Below are 18,806 nucleotides of genomic sequence, written 5' to 3'. Positions count from 1 at the left end.
TGCTGGGAGGGATTAGGGGCAGGAGGAGAAGGGGACGACAGAGGATGAGATGGCTGGATGGCATCACCGATTCGATGGACATGAGTTTGAGGGAACTCCGGGAGTTGGTGATGGACAGGGAGGCCTGGCGTGCTGCGATTCATGGGGTCGCAAAGACTGGGACACGACTGAGCGACTGAACTGAACTGAATACCTCTTTCCTCTTTAAAATGTTTCCCAATCAAGCTTTTTCACCCTACCTACCTTCTTTAAAATAATTTATTTTTTGGCTGCAGTGCACAAAAAACTAAGTGTGGAATCTTAGTTCCCTGATCAGACATGGGACTCACATCCCTTGCACTGGAAGCTCTGAGTCGTAACCACCAGATCACCAGAGAAGTCCTGTTCTTTTTTTTTTCCCCTCCTGGCATTAAATAGAAATTGGCTGTTTTTCTTTTTCTCTCATTTACCTTCCTCTTACACCAGAAACATGGAGCTAATCATCCAACCACCCACTGACTCAACCGAAATGGAGACGAATACAGAAGCTGAACATCCGAAAAGACAAGGATTTGTAGAAAGACAGTGCTTTTTTCGCCACATTCAGTACACTTTTACTTGCTTGGCAAACGATAAGACGTTCTCGGTCATAGCCTGTCACCAGCTTTCGAAAGTGCAAATGGGATTTCCAGCAAAGCACCTTTGTAATCCCACAAGCCACGGAGAAAGCTGAGTTCCCTGTAGTGTGATCCTGAACTCCTGCCGCTCAAGTTTATTAAATTTCAGCAAACCTGCAAGACTCGTTCACGTGATGAAAAGACAAACGTGTAGCCCAGAATCTCCGTCTGGATTCTATCTGCCCTGTTCTTTCTATTGCGATTTTATCTGTTCTTTGCCTGAATTTCTCATCCTCAGAGAAGCCCTCCCCAATCATGCAATATTCAGTAACCCCACCATACGGGAGTTACTCTGGGTTCCTTCACAGTTCTCATTACAATCCAAAATCCTGTTTTTCTTCAATATTCATTTTTTTAGAAAAACTTAAAGTGGAGTTGTTTGTGATGCTCTGTTACTTTCTGATATACAGCAAAGTGATTCAGTTTTATATGCACACACACACACGTATTTTTCTTAACATTTTGTCCATTATGATTTATAACAGGATATTGAATAGAGTTTCCTACATGGTAGGATCTTGGTGTTTATCGATCCTATATACAATAGTTTGCACCTCTTAATCCCAAACTTCTAATATAGCCATCCCTGCTTCCCAGGTAGCGCAAGTGGTAAAGAACCCACCTGCCAACGCAGGAGACATAAGAGACGTGGGTTCAATCCCTGGGTCAGGAAGATCCCCTGGAGGAGGAAGAAATGACAACCCTCCCCAGTATTCCTCCTAGAGAATCCCATGGACAGAGGAGCCTGGTGGGTTACTGTCCATGGGGTGGCAAAGAGTCGGACACGACGGTGACTGACACTTTCACTTTCATCGCTGCTTCCCTTTTGTGAACCATAAATTTGTTTTCCTTGTCTGTGGGTCTCTTTCTGTTTTGAGAAAAAAGCTCATTTGTATTTTTTTTTTTTTTTTTTAGATTCCACATATAAGTGATTTCTTATGGTATCTGTCTTCCTCTGTCTGGCTTACTTCACTTAGTATGGTCATCTCTAGGTCCATCCATGTTGCTGCAGATGGTATCATTTCATCCTTTTTTATAGCTGAGCAGTATTTGACTGTATATATGTAGCACCGCTCTCTTATCCATCCCTCTGTTGCTGGACATCTAGGTTGCTTCCAAGTCTGGGATATTATAAACAGTGCTGCAATGAACAGTGGAGTCCATGTGTCTTTTTCAGCTACGTTTTTCTCAGAGGATATGCCCGGTGGTAGGGTTGCTGGGTCATATGGTACTTTTATCTCTAGTTTCCATAAGCAATCTCCATACTGCTCTCCATGGCTCCCGTACCAAACTTACATTCCCCCCAATACTGTAGGAGGGTCAGTTTTCTCCACACCCTCTTCAGTCTGTTTGCAGATTTTTTGATGATGGCTATCGTGACTGGTGTGAGGTGATACCTCATTGCGGTTCTGATTTGCATCTCTCTAAGAGTGAGTGATGCTGAGCACCTTTTCATGTGTTTATTAGCGCTCTGTATGGCTTCTTTGGAGAAATGTCTGTTTAGATCTTCTGTCCTCCCCCCTCCTTTTTTTTATTGGGTTGGTTGGTTTAATCAGTGGATGGGCTCCACAGGGCTCATTTAACCTGCTCCCAAGCACCTGTGTTTATGAGGTACTCTGCTGGTCCTTCTCCACCAACTTCTGATCTCCTGTTACTTCTAATATCTCACTACTGAGTATGTCCATCCCCTGGCAACCTTGCTGTGATGGAAGATGAAGGGACAGGATTGTTTCCATGGCAACTCAGCATAGCGACTCTAATCATATGCTCACAGCGACTCTAATTATATGCTCCCGGCAATGGATCATCCCCAATGTCTACCACGTAATCCGATGAGCCCAGCCTCTGAGATGAAATACACCATTTTCTAATTAATCACAAGCTACAAGTACAGGGTGGAGGACTTTTCAATTACATTGAAACCACTCAGAAGTGTTTTCCTGTGGCTCCCTGACAAACGCATTGGGGGCAGCTGAATGAGGTGACTAAATGGTGGACATACCCTCATAAATAGATCTGAGATGAGCCCTGGTCTTATACTCTGGTTGCTGGAATGAGGCTAAGAGTATGCGCGCAGCTGCTAGAGAGTTTAGTGATAAAGGCTTTTACCCTAGTCCTTATCTGAACACTGCTAAGTTCTCTCATAGCCCTAATTTTCCATTTCCATATCTATAAACTGCAGTCAATGAATAACATCATCTCCTGACCCTGCTATGAAAAGTCACATCAGGTTGCTTTTTGTTGTCTACTTGGTTTTATGGTTTAACCATGATTTTTCCAGTCGTCATGTGTGGATGTGAGAGTTGGACCCTAAAGAACCCTTAGTGCCAGAGAATGGATGCTTGCTTTCCAATTGTGGTGCTGGAGAAGATTCTTGAGAGTCCCTTGGACTGCAAGGAGATCCAACCAGTCCATTCTAAAGGAGATCAATCATGAATAGTCATTGGGAGGACTGATGCTGAAGCTCCAATACTTTGGCCACCTGATGCGAAGAACTGACTCATTGGAAAAGACCCTGAAGCTGGGAAAGATTGAACGCAGGAGGAGAAGGGGATGATAGAGGATGAGATGGTTGGATGGCATCATGGACTTGATGGACATGAGTTTGAGCAAACTCCGGGAGATGGTGAAGGACAGGGAAGCCTGGCGTGCTGCAGTCCACGAGGCTGCAAAGAGCTGGACACAACTGAGCTGAGCGACTGAACAACAATTGCAGCCAAGTGTTAGCCGGAGCACGTGGGATCTTTAGTTTTAGCATGTGGCATCTGGTTCCTGGACCAGGTATTGAACCTGGGGATGAAGCGTCTTTAGATACTGGACCACGAGGGAAGTCCCAGATCAAATGCCAGCTACCAACAGTGCCCACCCAAAAGCTCCTGATTTAATCTAACTCCAACCTCAAGTCCTGACAACCTCCATCCTGCCTTAATAATCACAAGAGTCCCTTATGACCACCTGTACTGCTTTATACTCCTGAGTCTAATGGATCAGGTTCATCTTCCCCCAGGAGAACATGGAAGCCAGGACAACGTGGAGGCGTTGTAGCTAAAGATAAACTCTCTCACAGTAATGGCGATGCAGACATAGAGAAGAGACAGATGGACATGCTGGGAGCTGGGGAAGGACAGGGTATGGAGGTATGGAGAGAGGAACATGGAACCATACATTGCCATCTTTAAAACAGAGAGCCAATGGGAATGACTCAGGGAATTTAAAATGCACAGCCAATAGGCATTTGCTGTCTGACTCAGGGAACTCAACCTGGGGGTCCGTAACAAAGGAGAGGGGTGGGATGGGGCGGGAGGTGGGAGGGAGGTTCAGGTGGGAGGGGACAGGGGTCAACCTATGGCCGATTCCTGTTGATGTCTGGTAGAAATGAACACAGCCCTGTAAAGCAATCGTCCATCAGTTAAAAATAAATAAAGTTCAGGATGGGGGACACATGTACACCCACGGCTGATTCATGTGAAGGTATGGCAAAAACCACTACAATATTGCAAAGTAATTAGCCTCCCATTAAAATAAATAAATTAACTTAGCAAAATAAATAAAGGTTTAAAATTTTAATTAAAAGAGAATAACAAAACTGATGCCTCTGTCTTCAGGCTTAGACATATACAGCAACTAAATAAACACCTGTTTTGCAGGGAATCAGCGTCGTAACACACTGAATTGTACCTGACATGTAGCAAAGAGTCAACGTGAGTTGCATTTGTGTGTCTACAATATTAAGGATGCCATTTGCAGAGATGTGGGTGGACCTACAGACTCACAGAGAGTGAAGGAAGTCAGAAAAAAAATTATCCTATATTAAGACATTTGAGTGGAATCTAGAAAAACTGTGTACATAATCTTGTTTGCAAAGCAGAAACAGAGACACAAATGTAGAGAACAAATATGTGGTCACAAAGCGGGGAAAGGGAGACGGATAAATAGGGAGATTCAGGTTGACCTACATACTATTGGTACTATGTATAAGATAGATAACCAGAGAGCCTACTGGGTTCCACAAGGAGAACCTGTGGGTGGCTAAAACGGGAGAGAAAGCCACAAAAAGAGGGGATATAGCTATACGTACAGCTGACTCCCTTTGCTGTACAGCAGAAACTAATACAACATTGTAAGTGAAGTGAAGTCGCTCAGTAGGGTGATGCGGTGGATTGTAGCCCACCAGGCTCCTCCGTCCACGGGATTCTCCAGGCAACAATACTGGAGTGGGTTCCCATTTCCTCCTCCAGGGGAGCTTCCCGACCCAGGGATCGAACCCAGGTCTCGTGCATTGCAGGCAGACGCTTTACGCTCTGAGCCACCAGGAAAGAATACAACATTGTAAAGAAACTGCAATAAAAAAGAAACAGCAGGGAGACCTCTGACATCATTGTCTACGTCATATTAGTCACACCAGGGGAGAGGGAAATTCTCATTATTGTACAACTCATAGTTTCAAGGAATGCTTACCAAAACCCAAAGAGGTCTTATTACTCCAGCATTCCAGACAGTGGCATTAACTCACCCTGGATTATAAAGGTAACACTTTAAACAAGATCCACCTTGCTCACACGTACCCTTTCAAGTCACCATCTTTACCACGAGTTGAGTAAGGCACAGAAATCCCCCTGTCTTCTGAAGGAAACGACTATTTAAGAAGGGAGAGAATGCAAATGTAGGAAAAATATAGTATGAGCCCTGGGAACGTGACGGTATTTGACATTTTTAGGTCCAAGCAAATGTCAGCTCCATATGGTTCCCTCTCATAGGTGCCAAGAAGAGATTCTTTGGTTTCAAGCGAGTGGTCCTGACATTCAGAATCTAAGTCAGAGATGCTTCTTCTTTTCTGGGTCACAGCCTTCTCCGAGGAGTTATACCTTTCCATGGAAAATATATTCTCACGTAGTCACTCAAGTGCCATAAAGGTTGGCGGGGAGGAGTTTCCCCAAGATCCGTGGGGCTTAGCTGCGAGTATCTAGATCCAACGATGCAGAATTATCTTCATCTCGACAGAAAAAGGTGATATATATGAAAGGGTCGTTGAGTCAGAGTTCTAGAACTAACTGGAAATTTGAAATTCAGATTAAGAGGCAGAAATTCAGATGTAAAACATTCACAGAATTGTAACACACAAGCACAGGGAATCCAGTCAGTAACACTGTGACAAGTCTGTAGGGTGTATAATATATAAATGATACTAAATTGCTACATTGTACACCTCAAACTACCAAGGTAAATCAACTATGCTTCAATAAAAATAAGTAAAAGAGTGCATCTTTCTTTTCCAGTCTAAACATATCCTCAAGGGACTGGCCTGTTTACTGACAGCCATTCGGGCCACAAATACTGAAAGCAGGCTTTCTATTATTTGGGAAGAATGTATTTAGCCTGGACACTTTTCCCGGGAAAATAACAACCATGTACCTTTCTTTAGAAAACGAACTGACCTGGCTGAGACAAGATTATAGTATTTAATGTAACAGTCAAGATCTGATAAACAATTGTTTGGGCGTTTCAAATTTCACAGACAGAGAAAAGTGATTGTGCAATAGATGGAAAGATGGGAAGATCTCGGGCCAGGATTTCAAACCTGAGACTTGTCATTAATCCTTCTCTCCCCGGCTACTGACTATACTCATTTGTCTACAGATAAGATCCACATGTTTATAATTAGGTTAGGACTACCGGATCTATATGGGTTGACTGGAAACCACAGTCCACAGTCATCTACACAGAGACGTACATCACTTTTAAGGTTATCACTTCCTAAGAAGCCTCCTACACTTGGCAGGAACGTAAGCTGCTACAGCTTCTGTGGATAACAGTATGGAAGTGAAGTGAAGTCGCTCAGTCCTGTCTGACGCTTTGCGACCCCATGGACTGTAGCCTACCAGGCTCCTCCCTCCATGGGATTCTCCAGGCAAGAGTACTGGAATGGATTGCCATTTTCCTTCTCCAGGGAATCTTCCCGACCCAGGGATCGAACCCGGGCCTCCTGCACTCCAGGCAGACGCTTTAACCTCTGAGCCACCAGGGACTCTGAGTATGGAGGTTCCTTAAAAAAAACGAAAAACAGAGCTAACACATGATCCAGCAGTCCCACTCCTGGGCATACGTCCAGAGAAAGCTATAACTGGAAAAGGTACATTCACCCCGATATTCAGAGCAGCACTATTTACAACAACAGCAAAGACAACCTACATGCCCATCAAGAGAAGAACGGATAATGAGATGCTTTTTACATATGTACAGTGGAACAGAACTCAGCCGTAAAAAAACATTTTGCAGTAACATGACCTAGAGATTACCTAGAGATTACCATACTCAGTGAAATGAGTCACACGGGAGAAAAATAAACGTCACGTGGTATCACTTACATGTGGAATCCAAAACATTATACAAATGAGCTAACATGCAAAACAGAATCTCAGACAGGGAAAACAAAACTTATGGTCACCAAACGGAATGGTGGGGTATAAATTAGGAGTTTGGGATTAAAATATACACACTGCTGCTGCTGCTGTTGCTAAGTCGCTTCAGTCGTGTCCCACTCTGTGCGACCCCATAGACGGCAGCCCACCAGGCTCCCCCATCCCTGGGATTCTCCAGGCAAGAACACTGGAGTGGGTTGCCATTTCCTCCTCCAATGCATGAAAGTGAAAAGTGAAAGTGAAGTGGCTCAGTCGCGTCCGACCCTTAGCGACCCCATGGACTGCAGCCCACCAGGCTCCTCCGCCCATGGGATTTTCCAAGCAAGAATACTGGAGTGGGTTGCCGTTGCCTTCTCCAAATATACACACTACTATATATAAAATAGATAACCAGCAAGGACCTACTGTAAAGCAGAGGTCATTCTACTCAATCTTTTATATTAACCTGTAAGGGAACAGAATTTGGAAAAAACATAGATAACATATGTAAGTATAACTGAATCACTTCGCTGTACATTTGAAACTAACAAAACATTATAAATCAACTATACTTCAATTTAAAAAAAGAAGGCTGAGAAAAGGTGGTTCCAAAAAAATATACATGTAAGAAGCACCACCAAAGCAAAAAGTCATCTGATGTTATGGTATGAGATAACAGAAGGCTGTGAAGGTAAGAGAAATTCTCTGTGCCTAATAGCTACATGCAGACTTTCACAAGCAGAGTGTATCTTGTCTGCTATTATTTTCCTTTCTGGTACGTTATACTTGTTCTGATTGCCTTCACTGAAATGCAATTCGGTGTCTGTTGAGTCTAATGAAAACATTCAGCTTGTTTTCCTTTTTTTTTTTTTAACGCCATCTTATAAACATTTTTCATAAAATAAAAACATTGTTAGCAATTAAAATGGTAAAAACGCTCTGTGCTTAGACTGTTGGGGTAAAAGCTTTTAAGCTATTATATGTACAATGCTACTTAACCAGTGTGGTTATCGGGTTTTCATTAATCTCTTTCTTTACCAACCGAAACAAAATATAAAGTGAGCAAGGTAGCAAAAAGGTCAATTCGAAAGCAACAAACAGCCTGTCTGCCTCACAGTGAAAGTGAAACTGGCTCAGTTGCGTCTGACTCTTTGCGACCCCACGGACCATACAGTCCATGGAATTCTCCAGGCCAGAATACTGGAGTGGGTAGCCTATCCCTTCTCCAGGGGATTTTCCAAACCCAGGTCTCCCGCATTGCACCGGGATTCTTTACCAGCTGGGCCACCAGGGAAGCCCAAGAAAACTGGAGTGGGTAGCCTATCCCTTCTCCAGGAGATCTTCCCGACCCAGGGGTCAAACTGGGCCAGCCTGCATTGCAGGTGGACTCTTTTTACCAACTGAACTACCAGAGAAGCCGAAAACAGCGAATAAGACAACTGGTCTACCTTGTTGTAGTTGGGTCACTAATGATTGCTACCTTCAAATGCTAAGGGCCCCTGATGTCATTCCCTTGGAAGGTTCAAGAATCACTCCAGACTGGTAAAGTGCAAGCAAGGGGGTGAGAAGGCATGTCTTCCCAGTCAGCTGGACAATATGGGCCCCGACAAAAGGAAAAAATGTCCTTCCCTAGGGAAGGAGGCTGGGAGACACCCCAGAGGCAAACCACTCAAGAAAAAACACAAGGTCAGGGCAGACAAAGACACGGGGAGCCCAGAAGGCATGACAGCATCTGTCTAGAGCAAATATTCTCCTTGCATCATTCACTCCACCCCCTGCCCATGTCCAAAAACCAAACACCTGGAACAGTAAACCCATGAGGAGTCAAACTCTGGGAGCTGGTGATGGACAGGGAGGCCTGGCGTGCTGCAGTCCTCGGGGTCGCAAAGAGTCAGACACGACTGAGCGACTGGACTCAACTGAACTGAGGAGTCAAAATGCAAGCTGAGGCAAGATAAATGAAGAAATACATGATCTCATTTTGCAACACTGCAATGATGATGCCAACATAGATTTGTGACCGCCGGAACGACACGTATCGAAGATTGAAAAGGAAATCCAAGAGAACCCCCCCCATCTTTCTTTACCTCTGCTCTGATGCATAAAGGCTGCATTGATTCATATCTCCATCTCTTAAGTTATCAACACTTTAGACAAATGCACATTTTAAATAATTCACCGAATGATTTTCAAAAATAAAGTAAGCCTACCCTCTTTGTTTTAAGCAGAACTCACTGGCGCATAGCCTGTAATTTGGTTTAAAAAAAAGAAAAAAAAATCATCTCTCACATGCATTTGTCAATCCAAAAATTATTTGCTAGGAAATATTTGTTTCCCTTGTAGCTCAGTTGGTAAAGAATCTGCCTGCAGTGCAGGAGGCCAGGGTTCTATGACTGAGGCAGAAAGGTCCCCTGGAGAAGGAAATGGCTCCCCCCACTCCAGTATTTTTACCTGGACAATCCCATAGACAGAGAAGCATAGCAGGCCACAGTCCATGGAGTCGCAAGAGTCAGACACGACTTAGCGACTAAAGAGAGAGAGTGAATCATTTGGGGAAAAAAAAAATGAGATTAAGCATTAGAAATACAATGATAGAGGACTTCCCTGGTCATCCACTGGCTGACTTTTTGTTTCCAATGCAGAGGGCCCAAGTTGGATCCCTGGTCCGGGACCTACAGGGAACATGACCCTACTCAAAGTTGACATGCTGCAACCGAAGACCCCTTTCCCAGTAGTCACGTATGGATGTGAAAGTTGGACTATAAAGAAAGCTGAACGCCAAAGAATTGATGCTTTTGAACTGTGGTGTTGGAGAAGACTCTTGAGAGTCCCTTGGACAGCAAGGAGATCCAACCAGTCCATCCTAAAGGAAATCAGTCCTGAATATTCATTGGAAGGATTGATGTTGAAGCTGAAGCTCCAATACTTTGGCCACCTTATGTGAAGAGCTGACTCATTGGAAAAGACCCTGATGCTGGGAAAGACTGAAGGCAGGAGGAGAAGGGGACGACAGAGGATGAGATGGTTGGATGGCATCATGACTCAATGGACATGAGTTTAGGTAGGCTCTGGGATTTGGTGACACACAGGGAGGCCTGGCATGCTGCGGTTCATGGGGTCGCAAAGAGTCGGCACAACTGAGCAAGTGAACTGAACTGAACTGAAGGCCCCACAAGCTGCTACGAAGATGGAAGATCGTGTGTGATGCAGGTAAAACCCAATGCAGCCAAATACATAGAGAAATATTTGAAAACCCACAATGATACCTGAAACACACACTCTATCAAATAGAGTCTATCCTCCCTTTCCCTTCCGCTGCCTTTAAAAAAAAAAAGAGGGGGTGGGGGAAATAAAAAACTTTTTACTGGATGTAATAAGTGCCTGGTACTTTCCCAGATGGAGGATGCGGCAGAGGCCATCTGAGTATACAGCTCATTAGAAGGAAGGCTCGGAGGCGGATGCGAGAGCAGACTGTACTCGGGGGCCTACGAGCCCTGTACTCCAGAGGAGGAGAACGCAGGGTGCCCGGCAGAAAGGGGAGGGAACGCGAGCGGAAATGGGAGACGCAGACGTATCAGTGTCCTTAGAAAAGGAACCACCTCCACTCAAAGCAGAGAACTCTCCCACCCTCTTCACGATGTGAGGACCCGGTGAAAAGATGGTATCTGTGAACCAGGAATCAGGTTCTCACCAGATACCATATCTGTTGACACCTTGATCCTGGACGTCCGGCCTCCAGAAATGTAACAAATAAATGTCTCCTGTTTAAACCCCATCCCACCCAACCCACCGCCAATCAGAGGCATTTTTGTTACAGCAGCTCCAAGAAACTAAGACAGTTAATCGTTGCACTTAATTATAGAGGAAAGGCTTCCCTTGTGGCTCAGCTGGTAAAGAATCCGCCCACGATGCGTGAGACCTGGGTTCGATCCCTGGGTTGGGAAGATCCCCTGGAGAAGGGAAAGGGTACCCAGTCCAGTATTCTAGCCTGGAGAATTTCAGTGGACTGTGTAGTTCATGGTGTCGAAAAGAGTCAGACACGACTGAGTGACTTTCACTTTCATATAGGAAAGATTCTCAGAGGAGTATTGCTGCAGAGAGAAGCAGTAATCCTATTACATTTTTATATATAACACCTAATTTCTTTCAAAATTCTCCATCATTTCAGCAACGTGTGAGAATGTTCATTTGACCACGCCCACAGATAAATGTATTTAGCTTTCTCATTAAGCTAGGCCAGAGTATAATAGTGTAAAGGAAAATAATATATATTTGCCTGTCTCTGTGGACTTCCCTGGTGGCTCACCTGGTAAAGAATCCGCCTGCAATGCAGGAGACAAGGGTTCGATCCCTGGGTTGGGAAGAGCCTCTGGAGAAGGGAAAGGCTACCTCCTCAAGTATTCTGGCCTGGAGAATTCTATGGACAGTCCACGGAGTCGCAAAGAGTCGGACACGACTGAATGACTTTCACTTTCAAATAAAGTGAAGCAAAATATTATAAAATTCATCAGCCTATCTCTAAACATGAATGGGTTTGGGCATTTCTGTTGATGGAGTTTCAGACATTCAACTTCCTCAACTATGAGCTTCCTAATAGTTTTGAAAGCATCCTTTGCAAGTTGCTCCTCTCTTTTTTATTTTTGCCGTGAATCACTTTCATTCTCCATTTACTCTGTTTATCTACACACAATTCCCATATCTTCCCAGTACATTTCTCTGCCCATGATTCACAGGGAAGCAGGCATTTTTTCTCACAGAGGCCCAAATTTGCAAATCCATGAGAAGGGAAAGGGAAAAACGGTCCCCTTTGGAAACTGGCCAAAAATGCGGACAGAAGCAGTTTCATTATCTAGGTGGCATTTCTCAAGCTCCACGCATGGAGCGTTTTAAATTGCACGTGTGACCTTTTTAGCAAGAGCAGCAAAAGCCCAGAGAAAATGCAGCCGTCTTCACTTTCTACCCGGGGCCCGTGCAGAAGCCGTTTTTCACGGTCCGTGGCCAGAGTTTCCGATAAGAGTGTCAAGATGCCTGAAACCAGAGCCATTCACATACAAACGGTTGTCCACGCCAGGTGGGTGGCAGTCACATGTGTATCCCTGTGTGCGGGAGCTTGCTTTTCTCTGCTTTTATTCAGGGATGGTGCAGCATGATGCTACATGCCTGGATCCTCGATAAAAAGGAAGTCAGCTCCTAATATGCTGTTGTGTAGTCTGGGCCAGACAAATCCCCTCATCGCTACTGGAACTAGAAACTTACTCTACATCATCAGGTGACTGAAGAGGGCTTGGGCAAGGTTGTCATCAACGACCCTCAGGGGTTAAAACTGGAAAGGAAAAATAATCAACTTCCACTTTCTCCATCTAAGCACCTTATCTGCTATTTTACATGAAGCTTTTTCACCCAAGAAGCAGTAAACGCTGCTGAATTTTGAACATGTCTGATGATAATATAAAATATACTATAATAATATAATATAAAATATATATGTGCATGTGTATAGATAGAGTTGGCCAAAAAAGTTCATCTGGGTTTTCCTGCAAGATGCTATGGAAAAACCGAAAGGAACTTTTTGACAACCTTCACACACACACACACACACACACACACACAGACACATATATATATAATGCCGTATTCATACAGATCATTATTCTAAATTAATAAAAGCATCTCTACATAAATGTCAGGAAGTAGAATTCACACCATACAATGAAGAAAAAGATTACTTACAGTCATTAACATCTGCGTACATTTAACAATGAAAGAACAATAATTTAACTTTAAAATCTGTTGTGACAGATGACTTAATGACCTAAAAATAAATATTAAGAAATATCTCTCAATTATTTGATCAACTTTTCCTTTAAGGTCAATAGATGTCTCATTATATGTATTTAGGATTAAAATGATGTAACTACTTTTACAAAAACTTAAAAAAAAATAACACGGATGATGCAATCTCAACAGTGAATTTTCATGTGAAGTTAAGGAAAACACAACTATTTGTAATTTTTTTTAAGTTTTCTAGTAAAATGATTTTTGACAATCATTTTATTCCCAAAATTTGTACCAGTTCAGTTCAGTTCAGTCACTCAGTCCTGTCCGACTATTTTCGAACCCATGGACTGCAGCACACCAGGCCTCCCTGTCCATCACCAACTCCGGAGTTTACCCAAACTCATGTCCATTGAGTCGGTGATGTGATCCAACAATCTCATCCTCTGTCGTCCCCTTCTCCTCCTGCCCTCAATCTTTCCCAGCATCAGGGTCTTTTCAAATGAGTCAACTCTTCCCATCAGGTGCTCAAAGTATTGGAGTTTCAGCTTCAACATCAGTCCTTCCAATGAACACCCAGGACTGATCACCTTTAGGATGGACTGGGTGGATCTCCTTGCAGTCCAAGGGACTCTCAAGAGTCTTCTCCAACACCACAGTTCAAAAGCATCCATTCTTCGGCTCTCAGCTTTCCTTATAGTCCAACTCTCACATCTGTACATGACCACTGGAAAATTATCCATAGCCTTGACGAGATGGACCTTTGTTGGCAAAGTAATGTCTCTGCTTTTTAATATGCTGCCTAGGTTGGTCATAACTTTTCTTCCAAGGAGTAAGCGTCTTTTAATTTCATGGCCACAATCACCATCTGCAGTGATTCTGGAGCCCATGTCACCAGCAAAAAAAGAACTAAGAGTTCGCAGGCCACAATTAAGAGTTCACATTTCACACCTAAAGATCCTGCGAGCCACAACTGAGAAGCACCACAGTCAGATAAAAGAAGAAAATAAAAATATACAAAAGTAAAATGCTTCAACTCCCTTCACTTCTTCATTTCCGACTATCAACACCTTACATGACATGACAGGAAGGGCACTGTCTTGCCCAAATCTACTTTGTGCATTCAGGACCCACCGCCCTGCCCCCATCGAGAACGGCGTACCACCCTGGTTTGCCCAAGACCATCACAGGGACCATGCCCCATGTGCCTGCTTGTCCTCTGTTTTGTCCACTGAACTCTTTCTTCACTGCCTTCAAGAAAACACCCTTTAGGCACCAAATCTGAAAAGATCACGTGGAGCTTTCTGTTTCTCCCCACAAGTCTGTTAACACAGGTTCACTACACAGGGTATGAAAAAATAAAAGCACAGGTGTTAGTCGCTCAGTCTTGTCTGACTCTTTATGACCCTATGGACTGTAGCCCGCCAGGCTCCTCCGTCCATCGGATTTTCCAGGCAAGACTATGGAGTGGAGTACTGGAGTGCCATTTCCTTCTCCAGGGGATCTTTCTAACCCAGGGATCAAACTCCCATCTCCTGTGTCTCCTGCATCGCAGGTGGTTCTTTATCCGCTGTGCCATCAGGGAGTGTGTTCACACCAGGATCTCAGCCTGACAATTGTCTCAATCTGTCTTATCATCAAACTCTCTGCCCTACCCGCTCCTGGTACCTAGAAAGCAATGCACACATGTCTGTTGCCTTGACTTTATCATAGGAATTAGACGTGAGATTAAAGAAAAACAAAATTACTAAACCATCCTTTGGTTATGCTCTGCCCTCAAAATGCTTTGTTTAGGGATTTCCTTGGCGGTCCAGTGGTTAAGACTTTGCCTTCCAAAGCAGGGGGTGTGGATTTGACCCCTGGTCAGGTCAGTAAGATCCCCCATGCCTTGAGGTCAAAAAACCAAAACATAGAACATAAGCAGTATTGTAACAACTTCAATAAAGACTTTAAAATGGACCATATGAAAAAAAATTTAGTAATTTTCTTATATAGCTAGGAAGTAAGTAAACTATTTCCTTTAAGAATAAAGTTGAGGGAACAGCTCCTTCTTTAAATGTTCCTTGGGTGACAAGGATGCTTTCACATGGCATCTGGTCCGTGTCATTCGGGACGATGATGTAACCCATGGCAACGCCACAGACACATCAAGGGGTATTAGTGATGGAGAGGGGTGGACACTTAGCTTTATCATCTGACCAGTCACTGGATCACTCACATCTCCATGAAAAATCCATTCTGTCTCCTTTATCCTAATTCTTACCTGACGGCGTCAAAGCTGGCACTTAGCTGTCTTTGTTGAATCCTAAAAAATACAGTAGTACTCCAGTAAAATTTAGACAAGTAAAAACACAAAGTTCATGTACTGTGTTTTATTATTTTCTCTTAACTGCTACCTGCTTAATTATGAGGTTGGCCATAAAGTTCATTCAGGTTTTTCCTCAGATGTTACAGAAAAATCCATACAAATCTTTTGATCCCTCCAATGTTGCATGCTCAACTATTACTATTCTGTATAACAAAAATAAGTATACATAGTAATATACTTCTTGTTATTCCACTGTCAACATATAACTCAACAGATAACCAGGTGGGTAGATAAAGAGGCACGCAGGGTCCACTAGAAATATAGATTCTATAATCCACTATGAATATATTTAGAGAAAAGCTAATTAAAACTATGCTCATCTGGGACTCGTCTGGAGCTGGAGTGGTTAAGAATCCACTTTGCAATGCAGGGGAAGCGGGTTCAGTCCTTGGGCAGAGAATTAAGATTCCACGTGACCCTGTAAGCCACAACTAGAGAGTTCCCATGATGCAATGAAGATCCTTTGTGCTGCAAATGAGACCTGATGCAGCCAAATAAATAAAGACTTAAAAGTTTCTTTTTGTCTTAAAAAGTCCCGAGAACCTACCAGAAATAATGTGGAATACAGTCAGTACCGCGAACCTGACACGAAAAACAAGCAAGTTAATTACAATGTCATATCTTTATCTTTCTATTTACCCTTTTCCTTGCTTTTTCTCCTAGCACAACCACTTTTTCAGACATGTAAAAGTAGTTGATATAATAAGATTTAGGCTCATGCTTATTCCCATAAAACTCCAACTTTACGGTTCTGTGTGAGGAGCTATAAAAACAGCAGTATCATTTGCCTTTTCCCCATCAAGAGTGGAAATGAGATTTAATCCAAGAGTACTTGATGAGAACACCATCATCTTATAAAACTGCACCCTTCAACTGAGTGAACAGCACTTTCAGCGAGTGAAAGAGACAAAGCAGGATTCTCAGAACAGGTGGAACAATTTAGAGAAAGAGGCTCTGTGGTCTTTGCCCCAAAGAGGACATATCATTAGGAGTGGAAACACTATTGGTTTTCATACGTTGATGCAGAGTGCTACGGGGATTCAGCAGGTAGCAGAAAGGGTGGGTGCTACCTTTCTTAAGATAGAGAAGAAGGGTCACACATATGCACGCACAGGCACACACACACACACAGCAAAAAAATAGAAATCTCCAGGCTCAAACGTCAGTAGAAGCAAGGTTGAGAAATCTAGTATTATAGGGAAGAGATGGAGAGAAGCAAAGGGAAAAAGGGAGAACAGAAGGCTGGCAGAAAGGAGAAATACATAAAGAGAGGATGCTGAAATGGAGGGCGGAAATTTAAGACATCCACAGAAACAATTTGCTATCGTGGCAGTTGGCTATATGCAAAAACAGATCATTTATTCCCACAAGTAACCGAAAGCTAGACGTTTTATCTCCATTTAACTGCAAGAACTGTAATACCTCGTTGCAATGAGTGATGCTGAAACTCCAATCCTTTGGTCACCTGATGTCAAAAACTGACTCATAGGAAGAGACTGCTGGGAAAGATTGAAGGCAGGAGGAGAAGGGGATGACAGAGGCTGAGATGGTTGGATGACATCACCGGCACAATGGACATGAGTTTGAGCAAGCTCCTAGATTTGGTGATGGACAGGGAGGCCTGGCGTGCTGCGGTCCATGGGATCGCAGAGTGGGACACGACTGAGAGACTAAACTGAACAGAACTGAGATCAATGATTTGCCCCAAACACTGCAGGTTCAAAGTGTCTACTTCCTGGAGACCCTCCATTTACATGAAGTCAAGAAAGAGGGACTTCCCTGGTGGTCCAAATATTAGGAATCCGTTTTCCAAAGCAGGGGAAGCAGGTTCATTACCTGATTGGCAAACCAAGAACCCACACACCACGGGGTAGCTAAGGCCTCCATGTACAAATAGAGAGAAGCTGGCATGTGGCAACAAAGATTCCACTTGCTGCAATCAAGACCCAACACAGCCAGATAAATACATCTATTTTTAAAGTATTCAAGTCAATGACTCGACATATGCACTACTGTAAGACCCCTTCTTAAGTCACCTGTCTTAGGTCCCAGAAAACAGAACCCTCACAAAAGGAATACACATTTTCATGCTCTGCCAAGTCGCTTCAGTCGTGTCCAACTCTTTGCGACCCCGTGGACTGCAGCCCACCAGGCTCCTCTGACCATGCGATTCTCCAGGCAAGAATCCTGGAGTGAGTTGCCATTTCCTCCTCCAATACACTTTCATACATGAATGCAAACACCTGGTTTCTAAAAAAGTGCCCTTCCCTTACAGGATATGAAAACAGATTCTGTTAACGGCCAAGTAGCTGCCTCAAGCGGAGAAGGCAATGGCAACCCACTCCAGTACTCTTGCCTGGAGAATCCCAGGGACGGGGGAGCCTGGTAGGCTGCCGTCTATGGAATCGCACAGAGTCGGACATAACTGAAGCCACTTAGCAGCAACAGCGGCAGCAGCTGCCTCAAGACCTTAGGCACTGTGGAAAATCAGTAATCGGTACGGGATGGGTTTCATGCAGACATACAAAAAATGGAATTACCCTTTTAATGCTATTTATTCTTCTCATCCTCCTATTTAAGATTAGGACCCATCATTACAACATGGAGCTCTATTCCTGCCAACTGTTTAATACCATGAAATCCTTTTTCCTGAAACCTATTGTCTTGTGGATCTGTGTTACAGAGTAAGAGATAGTCCAAATCTCTCTGGGGGTAAAAAAAAAAAAGTTACTGGCTCATAGAGGAAGAGCATATGAGAACTAGTTTTGACAGCTAGCTAAGGTCAGCATCATTATCCCTTTTCTCCATCCTGCAAGCCTTGCTTATTTCTACACTTCTATCCCTTCCTCCCTTCTTCCAGCCTTTCTTCCCTCTCTCCTTATTCCTTTCTCTTTATCTCTTGATCCAGAGAAACTTTCTGAAACGAAAAGCTTCCCTTTACATCATCGGTAGCTAGAACATGATACACAATACTCGGATAGAACCTCCCTCTCTAGAACAATCCCATCTGGGTAAGACATGCTTTGGGGGCTTACCAGGTAGGGCAGGGGTAAAGAATCCACCTGCCAATGCAAGAGACGCAGTAGATGCAGGGTCGGGAAGATCCCTGGGTCAGGAAGATTCCCTGGAGGAGGAATGGGCAACCCACTCCAATGTTCTTGCCTGGATAATCCCACGGACAGAGGAGCGTGGAGGGCTACAGTGCATGGGGGTCGAAAAGAGTCAGGGACGACTGAGTACGCACATACACACCAACATTCGATCCCAAAGTACGAGGAATGAAGTAGAACATCTTCTCAGTGAAGAGATTGGAAAGTCACTGCGGAATCCCAGACAGCTTTATCTCAAAGCTGTAGGAACCATGGCTGTTTCCACCAGCCCTAAAATTAGAGCAACCGTATGCCGGGCTTTGTTTGGGATGGAGGTGTTTCCTGAGTCAGGGGCTCTCAGTGCTACAGAAGGGAAGCATTTGCCGCTCAGTCGTGCCCCACTCTGTGGGACTCTGTGGACTGCAGCCCCCCAGGCTCGTCCGTCCATGGGATTCTCCAGGCAAGAATACTGGAGGGGGTTGCCATTTCCTTCTCCAGGGGATCTTCCCAATACAGGGAT

The 18,806-nt window shown here is 43.9% G+C and overlaps 1 protein-coding gene and 1 non-coding gene across 3 annotated transcripts in view; both read right to left on the bottom strand.

Annotated features, from left to right (window-relative positions):
- NLGN4X (neuroligin 4 X-linked) overlaps window positions 1-18,806 on the bottom strand; it is a 300,903-nt gene that overhangs the window by 207,106 nt on the left and 74,991 nt on the right. The gene's annotated exons all lie outside the window — the stretch shown is intronic.
- TRNAS-GGA (transfer RNA serine (anticodon GGA)) lies at window positions 6,610-6,681 on the bottom strand. Its single transcript has one exon. It is a non-coding gene; the product is annotated as a tRNA-Ser (tRNA).

Source organism: Bubalus kerabau, chromosome X (genome assembly GCF_029407905.1).
Source record: "Bubalus kerabau isolate K-KA32 ecotype Philippines breed swamp buffalo chromosome X, PCC_UOA_SB_1v2, whole genome shotgun sequence".
NCBI classification, from domain to species: domain Eukaryota; kingdom Metazoa; phylum Chordata; class Mammalia; order Artiodactyla; family Bovidae; genus Bubalus; species Bubalus kerabau.
Note: the sequence above shows the minus strand (reverse complement) of the source record. Positions and strands in the feature narration are given on the sequence as shown.